Below are 19,032 nucleotides of genomic sequence, written 5' to 3'. Positions count from 1 at the left end.
GGCCAGCAACTGGCTCCTCGAGTTCTACCCCGTCAAGTGCAAAGTCATATAGATTGGGGAAGATCAAAGAAGACCGCAGTCTAGGGGGCCAGAGACTACAACCTCACTCAAGGAAAAGGATTTCGGGGTGAGTATAACACCGGGCACATCTGAGGTGCACATCAACCAAATAACTACTGCAGCATAAGGGCGACTAACAAACTTCTGAACAGCATTCAAATATCTCAATACGTAATCGTTCAGGACCCTGTACACCGTGTACGTTAGGCCTATATAGGAGTATTCAGCACAGTTTGGAACCACATCTAGTCAAGCACGTAAGGAAACTAGAGAAAGTGCAAAGGTTTGCAACAACACTTGTCCCGGAGCTAAAGGGCATGTCCTACGAGAAGAACTTGAGGAAAATCGACCTAACGACACTGGAGGACAGGAGAGATAGGGGGGATATGATAACGACATATAAAATTCTTAGAGGAATCGACAAGGTGGACAGAGACAAGATGTTCCAGAGATGGGACACAGCTGTCACAGGGTTCTCAGTTGGAAGTTGAAGACTCAGTTGAATCACAGGGATGTTAGGAAGTATTTTCTCTGTCACAGTGTTGTCAGGAAGTGAAATAGTCTGGGAAGTGATGTAGTGCAGGCAGGACCCATACATAACTTTAAGAAGAGGTATGATAAAGCTCATGGAGCAGGAAATGGGACCGAGTAATGACCAGTGAAGAGGCGGAGCCAGGAGCTGTAAATCGATCCCAGCAATCACAACTAGGTGAGTACACTATGCGTACAAGCATTCCTGTGACGCCACTCAATGTTTGCAAATATTACCACGTTTCCACATACAGCTTGTGTACAAGAGTTTACACAGTGGTCGCACACAGTCCCTTCGTACACTCTGGCGCAAACATTCCCATTTCTCCACACACTGTGTACGCGCACGTTCTAATTGTTCCACACATTATGCACGCACGTGCACACATTTTTGTGACTGTACACTGTGCGTGCACACACACCCATGGTTTAGGCATTAAGACATACGCTCGCAATAACTCAACAGCAGATGTCAAAATATTACAATTTTTTTATCAGAAACATGCGTATTTACTATTAACGTCAAGGACGTGCAAGATTAAGCTGTATTAAAATGTATTTTAAGTATTAAACTCTAGAACCTAAACTACTCCATGACGGAGGACAAAACTTGCTAAGAAATCTGCCCAAAGGAGAGACTGTCCAGTAAATCTTTTGTTTGCAAAATATTTCCCCCTAAGCAGAGTTTTTTGTAAAGTTCTTGACTCAATAAAGGGCTACGAAGAGCGAAATGTCAAGTGTAAATTAACAATTGTTAAAAAGTGTTCTTTTTCACCACTGAAAGATTTCAATTTTATATATATTTTTTATATATTTTTATATATTTTATATATTTTTATATATTCCTTTCTTTTTTTTTTTTTTTTTTTTTTTTTTTTGAAAAATGAATTTTCAGGGATCGAACGTTTAGAAAAAGTAGCTTAACCATAGAGAAGAATATTTCTAGAAATAGTCCTCATCCGTTATACCTGGGTGAGGACTTTTATTATATTATTAATCCTTCTGATTGGTACTTATTTTTGATAACTGAGGAACGTATGAAGTAAGCGGGAACGTGAGGCTTATCACAGTTCTGTTTCGCGTTGACGATCCTCACGCGAGAATACTTTACTAGGATCCTCACACGAGAATACCTTACTAGGATCCTCACACGAGACTACTTTACTAGGATCCTCACACGAGAATACCTTACTAGGATCCTCACACGAGAATACCTTACAAGGATCCTCACCCGATAATACCTTACTAGGATCCTCACACGAGAATACCTTACAAGGATCCTCACCCGATAATACCTTACTAGGATCCTCACCCGATAATACCTTACTAGGATCCTCACACGAGAATATCTTACTAGGATCCTCACACGAAAATTCCTCATTAGGATCTTCACATGAGAATACCTCACTAGGATCCTCACACGAGAATACCTCACTAGGATCCTCACATGACAATACCTCACTAGGATCCTCACACGAGAATACCTCACTAGGATCCTCACACGAGAATACCTCACTAGGATCCTCACACGAAAATTCCTCACTAGGATCCTCACATGAGAATACCTCACTAGGATAATCACATGAGAATACCTCACTAGGATCCACCCGAGAACACCTCCCTAGCATCCTCATCCAAAGATACCTCGCTAGGATCCTCACCTAAAAATAGCTCCCTAGGATTCTCACCAGAGAATATCTCACTAAGATCCTCACCCGAGAATACGTCATCAGGGTTAAATTATCCTAAATATGGCCAGAATTATATTCATTGCCAGCATTCAACACTTCTGAGAAAATTCTTTTGCAGTTCCTCGCTTATCAAGTAGTCAATAACTGCACTGCAATTAGCGAAGGTAACTTGTCATCTTAATTCCTTTCAACTGTCAATATTGTCGAACTTAAAATTTAATGACAGAATGGTAAAGTTGTGTCAGAATATCAGAGGGAGGTGGACTCGAACCCATGTTAGCTAGGTGTTACTCCAACACCTGCGCCCCCTGCTGTAAGACGCCACAGGGATAAATGAATATGACACATGTGGAACAATTATGTATCTGATTAATAAGACACTTGTGCAGCAATTGGGTATCTTTATTCTGGAAACGTTTCGCCAGCCAGTGGCTTCTTCAGTCCAGCACATATAAGAGCGGAGGAAGATGATGAGTTTCAGGTAATCAGTCCCTCAACCTGGAGTAGATATGTTCAGTCCATCAATCTTGATAAAAGTACAGCATATGCAGGGAGAAGGGCCTTATATACTGCAGACAGATGACATGAAGCAGTGGTAGGTGGAGTCACCAGTGGAATAATCCACTAGAGGAAACAAGTTGTGCCTGTATGTTAAGGAAAGCTGGGAAGAACTCCCTGCATCAAGATCCCAAAATGTTGGAGAAAAGTTGTATAAAATATCGACATGATGGAATAATAGACACAAATGAAGTACAATGCGATCCTTTATTAGCTACGTTTCGCCCACACAGTTGGCTTTATCAAGTCACAACAGATCTACCTGGGCAAAGATTAAATGAGTATGTATAGGGTGGAGAGCCAGGTGGAGAATTTTAGGTAAAATGACATAAGTGCAGCCAGTACGACATTTTATTGTGCAACATTTCATTCTCCAATAGCTTTATCAAGCCGTTACAGAAATACATGTATGTATGTTCGCCAAGACCAGGGTCCTGGCACGGGTTTTAATCTTGCAATGATCCCTCTACAAAAAATACAGGGATGCAGAGGGGTATATATAGGCATTGAGTGAGGTGCAAAGCATAATATAATCGTTGTAGGCAGTAGTAGTAGTACTTGTGGTGGTAGTAGTAGTAGTAGTAGCAGAAGTAGTAGTAGTATTAGTTTTTGTTGTTGTTGTTGTAGAGGTAGTTCTAGTACTTGTGGTAGTAGTAGTAGTAGTTGTGGTAGCAGCTATCTGATGGCTGGGTTTAATGTTTTGAGGAGAATTATTTTAATACTTCAGAGATGATGAAGCTGCCTTTATTCTGTTAGAAACAGGGATTAATAATGATTCAAGGCATTTACATCTACGGAAATTTGGTTCTTTAATCACTAATCGGGCGTCGTTTAATTTCATCAGGTGGATGGCAGAATTCCGGCGTTGTTTAAATTATCGTTGCTACATACATAAATATGTTCACTGAGATGTATTTCGAGATTTCTTGTTGTTTCACCTACGTATATTCTGTCACAGCCTCCACAGCGCAGAGTATAAACCCCTGAGTTGATTGGTTCAAGGTTCTTCAATTTCGTCCTATTGAGTCTTTTATGGAAGTACTGGGTGTTATGGCGACTCTAGTGCTAGCTTGTGCATGTGCTTTACAGACGTTCAATGTGACCTGGCTGAAGACTATTTGTTAGGAGTGGTGTAAGTGCGTGAAGAATTGATGATCTGAAGGGCTCTTTTCATGTAGTCTTTGATGAAAAGAAAGAAGGTAGCTCGGTGAAGGTTTGGTGTATGTATGAACATTCCTCGTCAAGGAACACTGGAATGCAAATTCGGTATGTTCTTAGGAAAAATCCGATGGTGATACTCTTTTAGTCTTAATATCTTGTATCTTAGTGCTTAAAAACATCAACTTGAACACTCTACCTCAGGATTGTGAGTTACACACACACACACACACACACACACACACACACACACACACACAAGTGTATAATTGACAACCAGCATGGTTTCAGGGAAGGAAAATCCTGTGTCACAAACCTACTAGAGTTTTATGACAAGGTGACAGAAGTAAGACAAGAGAGAGAGGGGTGGATCGACTGCATTTTTTTGGACTGCAAAAAGGCCTTCGACACAGTTCCTCACAAGAGGTTACTGAAAAAGCTAGAAGATCAGGCACACATAACAGGAAAGGCACTGCAATGGATCAGAGAATACCTGACAGGGAGGCAACAACGAGTCATGGTACGTGACGAGGTGTCAGAGTGGGCGCTTGTGACAAGCGGGGTTCCACAGGGGTCAGTCCTAGGACCTGTGCTGTTCTTGGTATATGTGAACGACATAACGGAAGGGATAGACTCAGAAGTGTCCTTGTTTGCAGATGATGTGAAGTTAATGAGAAGAATCAAATCGGATGAGGATCAGGCAGGACTACAAAGAGACCTGGACAGGCTGCAAGCCTGGTCCAGCAACTGGCTCCTTGAGTTTAACCCTGCCAAATGCAAAGTCATGAAGATTGGGGAAGGGCAAAGAAGACCGCAGACACAATATAGTTTAGATGGCCAAAGACTGCAAACCTCACTCAAGGAAAAAGATCTTGGGGTGAGTATAACACCGAGCATATCTCCTGAGGTGCACATAAATCAGATAACTGCTGCAGCATACGGGCGCCTGGCAAACCTACGGATAGCGTTCCGATACCTCAGTAAGGAGTCGTTCAAGACCCTGTATACCATTTACATCAGGCCCATACTGGAGTATGCAGCACCAGTTTGGAATCCACACCTAGTCAAGCACGTCAAGAAATTAGAGAAAGTGCAAAGGTTTGCAACAAGACTAGTCCCAGAGCTACGGGGATTGTCCTACGAAGAAAGGCTGAGGGAAATCGGCCTGACGACACTGGAGGCCAGGAGGGTCAGGGGAGACATGATAACGACATATAAAATACTGCTCGGAATAGACAAGGTGGACAAAGACAGGATGTTCCAGAGATGGGACACAGGCACAAGAGGTCACAATTGGAAGTTGAAGACTCAGATGAATCGAAGGGATGTTAGGAAGTATTTCTTCAGTCATAGAGTAGTCAAGTTATGGAATAGTCTAGAAAGTGAAGTAGTGGAGGCGGGAACCATACATAGTTTTAAGGCGAGGTATGATAAAGCTCATGTAGCAGGGAGAGAGAGGACCTAGTAGCAATCAGTGAAGAGGCGGGGCCAGGAGCTATGACTCGACCCCTGCAACCACAAATAGGTGAGTACAAATAGGTGAGTACACACACACACACACACACACATACAACACACACAAACACGCACACACACACACACACACACACACACACACACGCGCACACACACACACACACACACACACACACACACACACACCTACGCGCGCACTATTGACAAGTACCTTTGACAACCAGTAACTAGCAGGCCAAGTACCAAGTAATGACATTATAATCCCAGAGAAATTAAGTTATTTAATATTTAACTTTCCTGTCGTATTTAATATTTAACCTCACTGTCTTATTTAACACCCATTGTGCAATAAGTTTTCCCTTATATATTAAACACTGTCATTATAATTTTAAAAATAAAATATATAGGAAAAGGATCGGCATCGGCCAAAAATATTTTGTATCGTCCCAACCCTAATATTCATAAACCACCAACCTTCATTCAAGCTTCAAGCTTTGTGATTTTTATTAAGCGTATGGCTTCAAGCACTTTGGTCTTATAAAGATCAAGTTTGTGGTCTTCATATACTACAAAGCTTGAAGCATTGTGGTCATCATAAATCATGAAGCTTGAATCTACAAGCACTGTGATCTTCACAAGCCATCAAGCTTCAACCACTGTGGTCTTCACAAGCCGTCAAGCTTCAACCACTGTGGTCTTCACAAGCCGTCAAGCTTCAACCACCGTGGTCTTCACAAACCATCAAGCTTCAACCACCGTGGCCTTCACAAGCCATCAAACTTCAACCACCGTGGCCTTCACAAGCCATCAAGCTTCAGCCACCGTGGTCTTCACAAGCCATCAAGCTTCAACCACCGTGGCCCTCACAAGCCATCAATCTTCAGCCACCATGGTCTTCACAAGCCATCAAGCTTCAACCACCGTGGTCTTCACAAGCCATCAAGCTTCAACCACCGTGGTCTTCACAAGCCATCAAGCTTCAACCACCGTGGTCTTCACAAACCATCAAGCTTCAACCACCGTGGTCTTCACAAGCCATCAAGCTTCAACCACCGTGGTCTTCACAAGCCATCAAGCTTCAACCACCGTGGCCTTCACAAGCCATCAAGCTTCAACCACTGTGGTCTTCACAAGCCATCAAGCTTCAACCACCGTGGTCTTCACAAGCCATCAAGCTTCAGCCACCGTGGTCTTCACAAGCCATCAAGCTTCAACCACCGTGGCCTTCACAAGCCATCAAGCTTCAACCACCGTGGTCTTCACAAGCCATCAAGCTTCAGCCACCGTGGTCTTCACAAGCCATCAAGCTTCAACCACCGTGGTCTTCACAAGCCATCAAGCTTCAACCACCGTGGCCTTCACAAGCCATCAAGCTTCAGTCACCGTGGTCTTCACAAGCCATCAAGCTTCAACCACCGTGGTCTTCACAAGCCATCAAGCTTCAGCCACCGTGGTCTTCACAAGCCATCAAGCTTCAGCCACCGTGGTCTTCACAAGCCATCAAGCTTCAGCCACCGTGGTCTTCACAAGCCATCAAGCTTCAGCCACCGTGGTCTTCACAAGCCATCAAGCTTCAACCACCGTGGTCTTCACAAGCAATCAAGCTTCAGCCACCGTGGTCTTCACAAGCCATCAAGCTTCAACCACCGTGGTCTTCACAAGCCATCAAGCTTCAAGTTAATACTCAACATGTTGGTGTCTTTGGGACTGTCGTAGAAGCTTAAGACTTTTATCAGCATTGCTGTTCCCCTTAAGACATGTATGTCTCCATGAGGCAGCAACAGAACAGTCGACGAAGACTGCAGTAGGCCTATTGGCCTATACTTAAGAAGTGCTACTAGCTTAGGCATGTTCTGCTAGTTCTTGCTAGGCAAGTTCTGCTGGTTCATTCTACCCATGTTCTGTTAATTAATACTAGGCACGACTGCTGGCCTATGCTAGGCAAATCCTAACGCTATTGACCCATGTTAGGTAGGGCCTACTGGCCCTACCTAACATTCTCACCCAAACATTCTCACTTAAACATTTTCACGCAAACATTCCCACTCAAACATTCTCACCCAAACATTCCCACTCAAACATTCTCACCCAAACATTCTCACGAAAAGAAACTCACCCAAACATTCTCACCCAGACATTCTCACCCAAACGTTCTCACCCAAACATTCTCACCCAAACATCCTCACCCAAACATTCTCGCTCAAACATTCTCACCCAAACATTCTCACCCAAACATTCTCACTCAAACATTCTCACCCTAACATTCTCACTCAAGCATTCTTACTCAAACATTCTCAACTAAACATTCTCACTCAAACATTCTCACCCAAACATTCTTACCCAAACATTCTCGCTCAAACATTCTCACCCAAACATTCTCACCCAAACATTCTCACTTAAACATTTTCACGCAAACATTCTCACTCAAACATTTTCACTCAAATATTCTCACCCAAACATTCCCACTCAAACATTCTCACCCAAACATTCTCAAGCAAAGAAACTCACCCAAACATTCTCACCCAAACATTCTCATCCAAACATTCTCACCCAAACATTCTCACTCAAACATTCTCACTCAAACATTCTCACTCAAACATTCTCACCCAGGCTTCAGTTGGTGGCAGGCTTCCGTTGGTGACAGGCTTCCGTTTGTGGCAGGTTTCCGTTGGTGGCAGGCTTCCGTTGGTGGCAGGCTTCCGTTGGTGGCAGGCTTCCGTTGGTGGCAGGCTTCCGTTGGTGGCAGGCTTCCGTTGGTGGCAGGCTTTCGTTGGTGGCAGGTTTCCGTTGGTGGCAGGCTTCAGTTGGTGGCAGGATTCCATTGGTGGCAGGTTTCTCTTGGTGGCAGGCTTTCATGACGTTGGTGGCAGGATTCCATTGGTGGCAGGTTTCTCTTGGTGGCAGGCTTTCATGACGTTGGTGGCAGGCTTCCATGACGTTGGTGGCAGGCTTCCATGACATTAGTGGCAGGCTTCCATGACGTTAGTGGCAGGCTTCCATGACGTTGGTGGCAGGCTTCCGCTGATGGCAGGCTTCCATGACGTTTATGGCAGGCTTCCATGACATTGGTGGCAGGCTTCCATGACGTTGGTGGCAGGATTCTATGACGTTGATGGCAGGATTCCATGACGTTGATGGCAGGATTTCATGACGTTGGTGGCAGGCTTCCATGACGTTGGTGGCAGGCTTCCATGACGTTGGTAGCAGGATTCCGTTGGTGGTAGGCTTCCGTGACGCTGGTGGCAGGCTTCTGTAAATCTGGTGGAATCATCCCGTGAAGCTGGTGGCAGGCTACCGTGACCCTGGTGGCAAATTCCGTTAGTGGCAGCCTCCCATGACGCAGTTGGCAGGCTTCTGTTAGTCGTAGGCTCCCGTGACGCTGGTGGCAGGCTCCCATGACGCTGGTGACAGGCTCCCGTAACGCTGGTGGCAGGCTCCTGTGACGCAGGTGGCAAGCTTCCAGGAAAGCCGCTGGAGTTCCAGGAATGCCTCGCTCTGCCTCGGGGTCAGTAACTACCCGTTTCATTATAACATTAACATTGCTAACTTTATTTTTCAAATTTATTGAAATTTCAGCTCTAAGTAATGTACAGTGACCACTTAGATGTTAAACTAAGTGTACTCATTTAACCGTAGGCAGTAGAATACAAAGTCATGAATACCTGGGAAAATATTTTTACAAATTTGAAATAATAATTTCCTCACAAAAGCAGTTGATAAGAAAAAAAAGATATGCAAATATATGTATTGTTAACTCTGGTAACAGTTTTTGCAACACGATTTAACTCCATTAGCAATAAGCATCAAGGCTACGCGACTTTTTAATGTTCTGTCGATAAACAGAACACTGAAAAAGAGATTATTGTTTTAAAGGGAGCACTAGATCAGCGAGACTGTGATTGTTGTGGTGAACAGTGATTGCTATCACAAGCAACTTCTCTTCCAGGCTGACTTTTACAAGTAAAACCCCAGATCAAGAGTCCTCTAGTCAGGCCCAGGGTTAGCGTGCCCTCTTGGGTAGCGGAGCCACCAGGATTTTCCTTCCTCACACGATGTAACACGTCGAATATGAGGGAAAAAATCTTTGGAGATTATCTAGTAACCAGATGTCAGAAATGAACGTTTTGTCCCATGCAAATAATGTATGGAACAATAATGCTCCGGACAGTGGTTTGTGTGTTGAATATACAACAGGGAAAGATTGTTCCATATACAAATAACCAGGATGGAAATGTTGTTATAAGCTTCTCTCTCCTAAGTGAGCGTTATTTGTTTATTGTTCCAGTCATGGTATTGTGCATTTTTATTCTTTAAAGAATGTTCAAGCAGTGGTTTATCTGTTGGTGATACAACAGCGATAAAACGTTCTAGGAAGTGGTTTATCTGTTGGTTATACAACAGCGATAAAACGTTCCAGGAAGTGGTTTATCTGTTGATGATACAACAGCTATAAAACGTTCCAGGAAGTGGTTTATCTGTTGGTTATACAACAGCGATAAAACGTTCCAGGAAGTGGTTTATCTGTTGATGATACAACAGGGATAAAACGTTCCAGGAAGTGGTTTACCTGTTGATGATACAACAGAAGAAAAGAGTAATTTCTATAATTACCAATCAATATTTTCCGGTAAGTTCAGGAGGATGTGGCAACGTGAAGTACTGTTTTGTTAATGCACGTATAGGTGTCTAGAAATGGATAGTTAAGCATTAACAAACGGTCGGTTAGGCGTCTTTATATGTACGGTTAAGCGTCCAGAAACAAACAGTTAAGCATCTAGAAATGCACTGTTATGCTTCTACAAATGCACGGCTAAGTTTCTAGAAATAGACAACAAGGTGACTAGAAACTCCTGATTAAACGTGTAAAAATGAACTCTTCTTACGTATCTACATATTCACGGTGAAGTGAAGAATGAGACACTGGTGGAAAATTATGGAATCCTTATTGTGGGAAGGTTTCACAAGAGAGTGGCTTTTTGTGTCCAATACAGAGAATAACGGATGAAAATGAAGAGTTTGAGAGAATCTTCTCCTCATCCTGGAGTCGATGTGTTCAGTCCATCAAGACTGATATACGGTAATGATCGTCTGGTTTGTATGTTATACAGTAATGGTGTGATGGTCATCTGGTTTGTATTATATACCGTCATGCTTGCTATGCCTGCTGCACAGCAGGTCATTACACCTGCTATACAGAAGGTGTACTGGGCCATGCCAGACAGGTCTTAATGGAATCCTACCACGCTCATTTATTTGTTCAACATATTTCTTTCTCACTTTGAAGGAGGGGTGTGGGATATTGGCTGTTTGGAGTGACATCTAAATTGTAGTACCTGAGCGCCTCTGCAAATGCAGTGATTATGTATGAATGATGGTGAAAGTGTTGAATGATGATGAAAGTTTTTTCTTTCTTTTTGGGTCACCCTGCCTCGGTGGGAAGTGGCCGACGTGTTAAACAAAAATCTCTCTCCATGTTCCACCACTGTTTATACTGACTAACCCACACAGGTTTAGCGCTATGTGAAATATAATACAAGCTCAAACCATCTATATTAACTCAAAGCCTTAACATTACCAAGGAAGGTCCTGACCGCAATAAGTCGCTATAAACATCAAAACATTACAAGAGTTTATTATTGTAAGGTTTGCAAGGGTCACCACTGTGCAAAATGAATTGATCAGCACCTCAGTGAAGTGCAAACAGGAACCTAAGAACTGAGGAGCACATTCGTAGGTCTACTTAAGACAGTCAGAAAGTTCCTACTCAGAGGTAACTCAGAGGCGAAATATAAAAAAAATATATAAGAATCAACGACACAAGTGAATACTAATTATTTTACTTGATCTGATGCAAAACTAATAATCTAAAATAATCTGTAACTGTTGTAATACAAAAAAGCTGTTTAATATTAAGATTATGTTAGAATAATTGAGCTTAGTAAAACCTGGTATTAAAAAGTTGAGAAAGATATCAGATACACTGACCAAAAATCTTGCTAAATTTCTGGAAATAAACACTAACATAAATAATAAAGATAACAAGCAGTTATATTAAATTTTATAACCTGTGTGAAATGTATCATTGAAGACAATAAGAGCATTTTGCCCTTCCACCAAAGCTGCATTCATTTGATATCACATATCTTGATGCTCCTCCCAGGCAACTCATCACTAGCAATTCCTTTCTTCAATCAACTACAAAGGCAACTGCTTAATGAAAAAATTCTCCTCCAGTTGTTTGTAAAAAAATCATAAACCAAATACACTGACGTAGCTAAGCAAAACTCCACTAAAAAGGCTGCATCTGTTCTCATTACCTCCTTCCTCAGTAATAATTATAACAGTCATTTGGAGTTACCCATAAGAATGAAAAATTAACCTTTTACTTTACAAGATGAATATGTTAGCGATTTTGTTGTCTTTATCACGGTTTTGATTCAAGAAAGCACCGGTGGACTCATAATAAAAATAGTGGTGTCATTACAGCAAATCACAATGAAATTCCTTCTCGCATGAGAGACTTTAAAGCCATCAGCTTCCTCATGCATATACTGAAATCAATGTGCACTTTTCAGAGTCTTTTCCTTTTCTCTCAACAGTTTCTAAATATTTTTTTCAATGTTAATAATAATAATTGATATAAAATTTCCGGGATCTGATTTTCCTTTACATTATCTCATAACAGTTTGTGAACATGTTTCTTCCAACAGAATGAGCCATGACTGTTGTGACTTGTGACTTGCTAAGTTCTCAGTCTAAATATTATTTGATGCCCTGTGAATGTTGCAAATTTCAAGTGCCTTTCACACTGATCGTTCATTTTTTTAGATAAAAATGCATGTATACATACAGAGAGAAAGATTGAGAAATGAATGAATGAATAAACTTTATTAATACTCGCGAGAAAAGTTGTGACTAACTTTGGGGAAGGGCAGAGCGGCTCTCGTGGTGGTGACTGATTGATGTTGCTGGTGGTGGTGGTGGTGGTGGTGGTGGTGGTGGTGGTGGTGGTGGTGGTGGTGGTGGTGGTGGTGCTGGTGGTGGTGGTGGTGGAAGTGTTTTACTGTTGCTGCTGGATGTTAGTGGTGGAGTGGTGATGGAGGTTATTAGTGGAGTGGTAGTGAAACTATGTGGTGAGAATGATGGTGAAAATGGTGGTGGTGATAATGATAAGAATGATAATGGTGATGGTAGTGTTGGTAATGTTGGTGGTGGTGAGTGTGGTGGCTGTGGAGGTGGTGGCAGTGGTGGTGGGGATGGGGGTTTATGATGGTGGTGACGAAGATCATGTTTTGGCAGTGATAATGGTGGTGATGAAGGTGGTGGTGGTATCATTGGTTATGGGGGTGGGGGGAATGATGGTGGGAGTGAATGATGGTGGGAGTGAATGATGGTGGGAGTGAATGATGGTGGGAGTGAGGATGTTAATGAAGGTAATAATGGTGATTGGTATGATAGGGATGGTGGTTGTATTGGTGATTTCAGTGATTATGGAGGAGATTAAAGTGATTGTGATGGTAATAGTAGTGATGGTGGTAATAGTAGTGATGGTAGTAATAGTAATGGTGGTGATAATAGTAGTGATGGTGGTAACAGTAGTGATGGTGATAATAGTAGTGATGGTGGTAATAGTAGTGATGGTGGTAATAGTATTGATGGTGATAATAGTAGTGATGGTGGTAACAGTAGTGATGGTAATAGTAGTGATGGTGGAAATAGTAGTGATGGTAATAGTAGCGATAGTGATAATAGTAGTGATGGTGACAATAGTAGTGATGGTAGTAATAGTAGTGATGGTGGTAATAGTCTTGATGGGATAGCGGTAATAGTAGTGGTGGTGGTAATACTAGTGATGGTGGTAATAGTAGTAGTAGTGAAGATGACGTCATTTTTAGTACATGAGAGTTCATAGGGACAGGCAGCTAACATAGGCCATGGTAGTCCACACTGAATCTATCTGCTGAGAACTCTCCACTTCGGAAAAAAAATATCATGGAATTTACAGGATAGATAAAAGTAGATGGAAGACATGGACTACAACTACCTCTACTCAATTAGTCCTATTTCAGTCTCAATTACCTGTGTTCCTTCGCTGACACTCTAAGAGCTGTGTATTAGTGGCTATACTTCCGGTGAACTCCTGTCGTAATACGACTTACACAACTATTACTTCCACCACTACTATTATCGTTAACTCCACTGCTTCACTGTCAACTGGTCATCGTTAAGCAGTTGTTGATGAAATATCAAGAATCCGTTGACAACAGATTCCCCCAGCGTAATATCTAGTTACATCCTTTACTCGCAAAATGCTTGTCCAGCTGGTTCTTGACTGTCTATATTGTCTTCGTGGATACAACTGCAGCGGGTAGTTTATTGCATTTGTATTAAAACTCTATATAAAATGCACGGGTTTGTGTTATATATTCTACCTCTCAGTTTCATTGCGTTGTTTCGAGTTATAGACTCATTCAGTGAATGTGTCAAAGCCATTCAGTATCTTAAAGGTTTGAATGCGATCTCTTCGCAGTCTCTGTTTCGTAAAAGAGAAAAGTTTGAGTGCCTGGAGCCTTTCTTAATATGGTTTGTCTCTTAGTGATGGTATGAGCTTGGAGACTTTTCTCTTTACCCTTTGTGATTATCACATGGTATACAATACCGACAGGTTGGTAGATAAGACACATAGGTAACATTTAGGCAACTTTATTCCGAAACGTTTCGCCTACACAGTAGGCTTCTTCAGTCGAGTACAGAAAGTAGGCAGGAGCAGTAGAAATGTGAAGACGATGTAATCAGTCCGTCACCCTTGAAGTCGTAGATTTGAGGTTGTCAATCCCTCAGCCAAGAGAAGATGAACCAGCAAGACTGGACATAGTATTCACCTTGAGTAGTGCAGATATTGAGGACATCACATATGAAAGACCCCTTGGGGCCAGCGATCTTGTGGTTTTAAGCTTCGAATACACAGTAGAGCTACAAGTGGAGGGGGAAGCAGGAAGGCCAGGACGAATGAAGCAGAGAACTGGCAGGGAAGCCAGTTAATGAGATGATGGAATATGTAGCAACAATGTGCAAGGAGGCTGAGGAGAGGTTTGTACCCAAGGGTAACAGGAATAATGAAAAAGACAGGATGAGCCCATGGTTCACCCAAAGGTGCAGGGAGGCAAAAACCAAAAGTGCTAGGGAATGGAAGAAATATAGAAGGCAAAGGACCCAGGAGAATAAGGAGAGCAGTCGTAGAGCCAGAAATGAATATGCACAGATAAGAAGGGAGGCCCAAAGACAATATGAAAACGACATAGCAGCAAAAGCCAAATCTGATCCGAAGCTGTTATACAGCCACATCAGGAGGAAAACAACAGTCAAGGACCAGGTAATCAGGCTAAGGAAGGAAGGAGGAGAGACAACAAGAAATGACCGTGAAGTATGTGAGGAACTCAACAAGAGATTCAAAGAAGTGTTCACAGAGGAGACAGAAGGGGCTCCAGAAAGACGGAGAGGTGGGGTACACCACCAAATGCTGGACACAGTACACACAACCGAGGAAGAAGTGAAGAGGCTTCTGAGTGAGCTAGATACCTCAAAGGCAATGGGGCCAGATAACAACTCTCCATGGGTCCTGAGAGAGGGAGCAGAGGCGCTATGTGTACCCCTAACAGCAATATTCAATACATCTATCGAAACAGGGAGATTGCCTTAGGCATGGAAGACAGCAAATGTAGTCCCAATTTTTTAAAAAGGAGACAGACACGAAGCACTAAACTACAGACCAGTGTCACTGACATGTATAGTCATGGAGAAGATTATCAGGAGAAGAGTAGTGGAACACCTAGAAAGGAATGATCTCATCAACAGCAGCCAACATGGTTTCAGGGATGGGAAATCCTGTGTCACAAACCTACTGGAGTTCTATGACATGGTGACAGCAGTAATACAAGAGAGAGAGGGGTGGGTGGATTGCAATTTCTTGGACTGCAAGAAGGCGTTTGACACAGTTCCACACAAGAGATTAGTGCAAAACTGGAGGACCAAGCAGGGATAACAGGGAAGGCGCTACAATGGATCAGGGAATACTTGTCAGGAAGACAGCAGCGAGTCATGGTACGTGGCGAGGTGTCAAAGTGGGCGCCTGTGACCAGCGGGGTCCCACAGGGGTCAGTTCTAGGACCAGTGCTGTTTCTGGTATTTGTGAACGACATGACAGAAGGAACAGACTCCGAAGTGTCCCTGTTTGCAGATGACGTGAAGTTGATGAGAAGAATTCATTCGATAGAAGACCAGGCAGAACTACAAAGGGATCTGGACAGGCTGCAGACCTGGTCCAGCAATTAGCTCCTGAAGTTCAACCCCACCAAGTGAAAAGTCATGAAGATTGGGAAGGGCAAAGAATACCGCAGACGGAGTACAGTCTAGGGGGCCAGAGACTACAAGCCTCACTCAAGGATAAAGATTTTGGGGTGAGTATAACACCAGGCACATCTCCTGAAGCGCACATCAACCAAATAACTGCTGCAGCATATGGACGCCTAGCAAACCTCAGAACAGCTTTCCGACATATTAATAAGGAAGCGTTCAGGACCCTGTACACCGTGTACGTTAGGCCCATATTGGAGTATGCGGCACCAGTCTGGAACCCACACCTAGCCAAGCACGTGAAGAAACTAGAGAAAGTGTAAAGGTTTGCAACAAGACTAGTCCCAGAGCTAAGAGGTATGTCCTACGAGGAGAGGTTAAGGGAAATCGACCTGACGACACTGGAGGACAGGACAGATAGGGGGGACATGATAACGACATACAAAATACTGAGAGGAATTGACAAGATGGACAAAGACAGGATGTTCGAAAGATGGGACACAGCAACAAAGGGACACAGTTGGAAGTTGAAGACACAGATGAATCGCAGGGATGTTAGGAAGTATTTCTTCAGCCACAGAGTAGTCAGTAAGTGGAATAGTTTGGGAAGTGATGTAGTGGAGGCAGGATCCATACATAGCTTTAAGCAGAGGTATGATAAAGCTCACGGCTCAGGGAGAGACCTAGTAGCGACAGTGAAGAGGCGGGGCCAGGAGCTCGGACTCGACCCTTGCAACCTCAACTAGGTGAGTACAACTAGGTGAGTACACACACACACACACACATACACTGGTACTCACACACATTGCTACACACACACACACACACACACACACACACTGATACTCACCACAATCTTCAACACATCCCTGGAAACTGGGCAACTACCTGAGGTATGGAAGACGGCAAATGTAGTTCCATTTTTAAAAAAGGAGACAGAAAAGAGGCGCTAAACTATAGACCTGTGTCACTGACGTGTATAGTATGCAAAGTTATGGAGAAGATTATCAGGAGGAGAGTGGTGGAGCACCTGGAACGGAACAAGAGTATAAACACCAACCAGCACGGATTCATGGAAGGCAAATCCTGTGTCACAAACCTTCTGGAGTTCTATGATAAAGTAACAGAAGTAAGATACGAGAGAGAGGGGTGGGTTGATTGCATCTTCTTGGACTGCAAGAAGGCCTTTGACACAGTTCCTCACAAGAGATTAGTGCAGAAGCTAGAGGATCAGGCGCATATAACAGGAAGGGCACTGCAATGGATCAGATAATACCTGACAGGGAGGCAACGACGAGTCATGGCACGTGATGAGGTATCACAGTGGGCACCTGTGACGTGCGGGGTCCCACAGGGGTCGGTCCAAGGACCAGTGCTATTTTTGGTATGTGTGAACGACATGATGGAAGGGTTAGACTCAGAAGTGTCTCTGTATGCAGATGATGTGAAGTTAATGAGGAGAATTAAATCAGATGAGAATCAGGCAGGACTTCAAAGAGACCTGGACAGACTGGACACCTGGTCCAGCAACTGGCTTCTAGAATTTAACCCCGCCAAATGCAAAGTCATGAAGATCGGGGAAGGGCACAGAAGACAGCAGACGGAGTATAGGCTAGGTGGACAAAGACTGCAAACCTCGCTCAAGGAGAAAGATCTTGGGGTGAGTATAACACCGAGCATGTCTCCGGATAACTGCGGATAACTCCAGATAACTGCTGCAGCATATGGGCGCCTGGCAAACCTGAGATAGCGTTCCGATACCGTAATAAGGAATCGTTCAAGACATTGTACACTGTGTATGTTAGGCCCATACTAGAGTATGTAGCACCAGTCTGGAACCCACACCTGGTCAAGCACGTCAAGAAGTTAGAGAAAGTACAAAGGTTAGCAACAAGGCTAGTTTCAGAGCTTAGGGGAATGTCGTACGATGAAAGGTTGAGGGAAATCGGACTGACGACACTGGAGGACAGAAGGGTCAGGGGAGATATGATAACAACATACAAGATACTTCGGGGAATAGACAAGGTGGACAGAGACAGGATGTTCCAGAGAGGGGACACGGAAACAAGGGGTCACAATTGGAAGCTGAAGACTCAGACGAGTCACAGGAATGTTAGGAAGTATTTTTTCAGTCATAGAGTCGTCAGGAAGTGGAATAGCCTAGTGACGTAGTGGAGGCAGGAACCATACATAGTTTTAAGATGGGGTATGACAAAGCTCAGGAAGCAGAGAGAGAGAGGACCTAGTAGCGATCAGTGAAGAGGCGGGCCCAGGAGCTGAGTCTCGACCCCTGCAACCACATTTAGATGAGTACAATTAGGTGAGTACACACACATGGTAATGCTTGGAGAAAGTACGAGCTTGGTGATGGTACAAGCTTGGTTACCTTTCTATGTACCCTCCGTTCCCTTATAATTTATGTAATTTGAAGACAAAACTTGATGGTACTGTAGCGATGCCGTCTAAGAAGTGCATGAGAGAGAGAGAGAGAGAGAGAGAGACAGGGAGACAGAGAGAGACAGGGAGAGAGAGAGAGAGAGAGAGAGAGAGACAGACAGAGAGAGAGAGAGAGAGAGAGAGAGAGAGAGAGAGAGAGAGAGAGAGAGAGAGAAAGAGAGAGAGAGAGAGAGAAAAAAAAAGAGAGAGGGGGGGGGGGTAATATGAGATTCGAAGAGGACTTTGATGTGTGAGTTGACTGAGCGCACTTGGCAATAAAATGTAAATATGAACCAATACACGATCACGAACGGGAAAAACTATCTATCCCAGTAGCAATCAGCGCTACCAGAACTAATGTAAACTATCTACCCCCGTCGCAATCAGCGATACCCGAACTAATGTAAACTATCTACCCCCGTCGCAATCAGCGCTACCAGAACTAATGTAAACTATCTACCTCAGTAGCTATCAGTGTTTCCAGAACTAAGGTTCTGACACACAGCCTCAATATGAAGAGGATAAGAAATTGTCGCAGTCCAAACGATATCCTAAATTTGATCAAAGCGAGAAGCTAAAACTCACACAATAGAGGTGTCAGGACAGGCGATAACGTCAGCGGCGACAGCAACGTTAAGGCGGCTGCAGTGTCAGTGGCGGGAGCGTCAGCAACAACAGTGGTAATGTCAGTGGTAGAGGAAGGGTGAGACAACAATGGTAAGCATCAAGAGCATCAGCTGCACCAGTGTCGGTGGCAGAGTCAGCAGAA

This window comes from Cherax quadricarinatus, chromosome 46 (assembly GCF_038502225.1).
Source record: "Cherax quadricarinatus isolate ZL_2023a chromosome 46, ASM3850222v1, whole genome shotgun sequence".
NCBI lineage: Eukaryota > Metazoa > Arthropoda > Malacostraca > Decapoda > Parastacidae > Cherax > Cherax quadricarinatus.
This window is presented reverse-complemented; position numbering follows the sequence as displayed.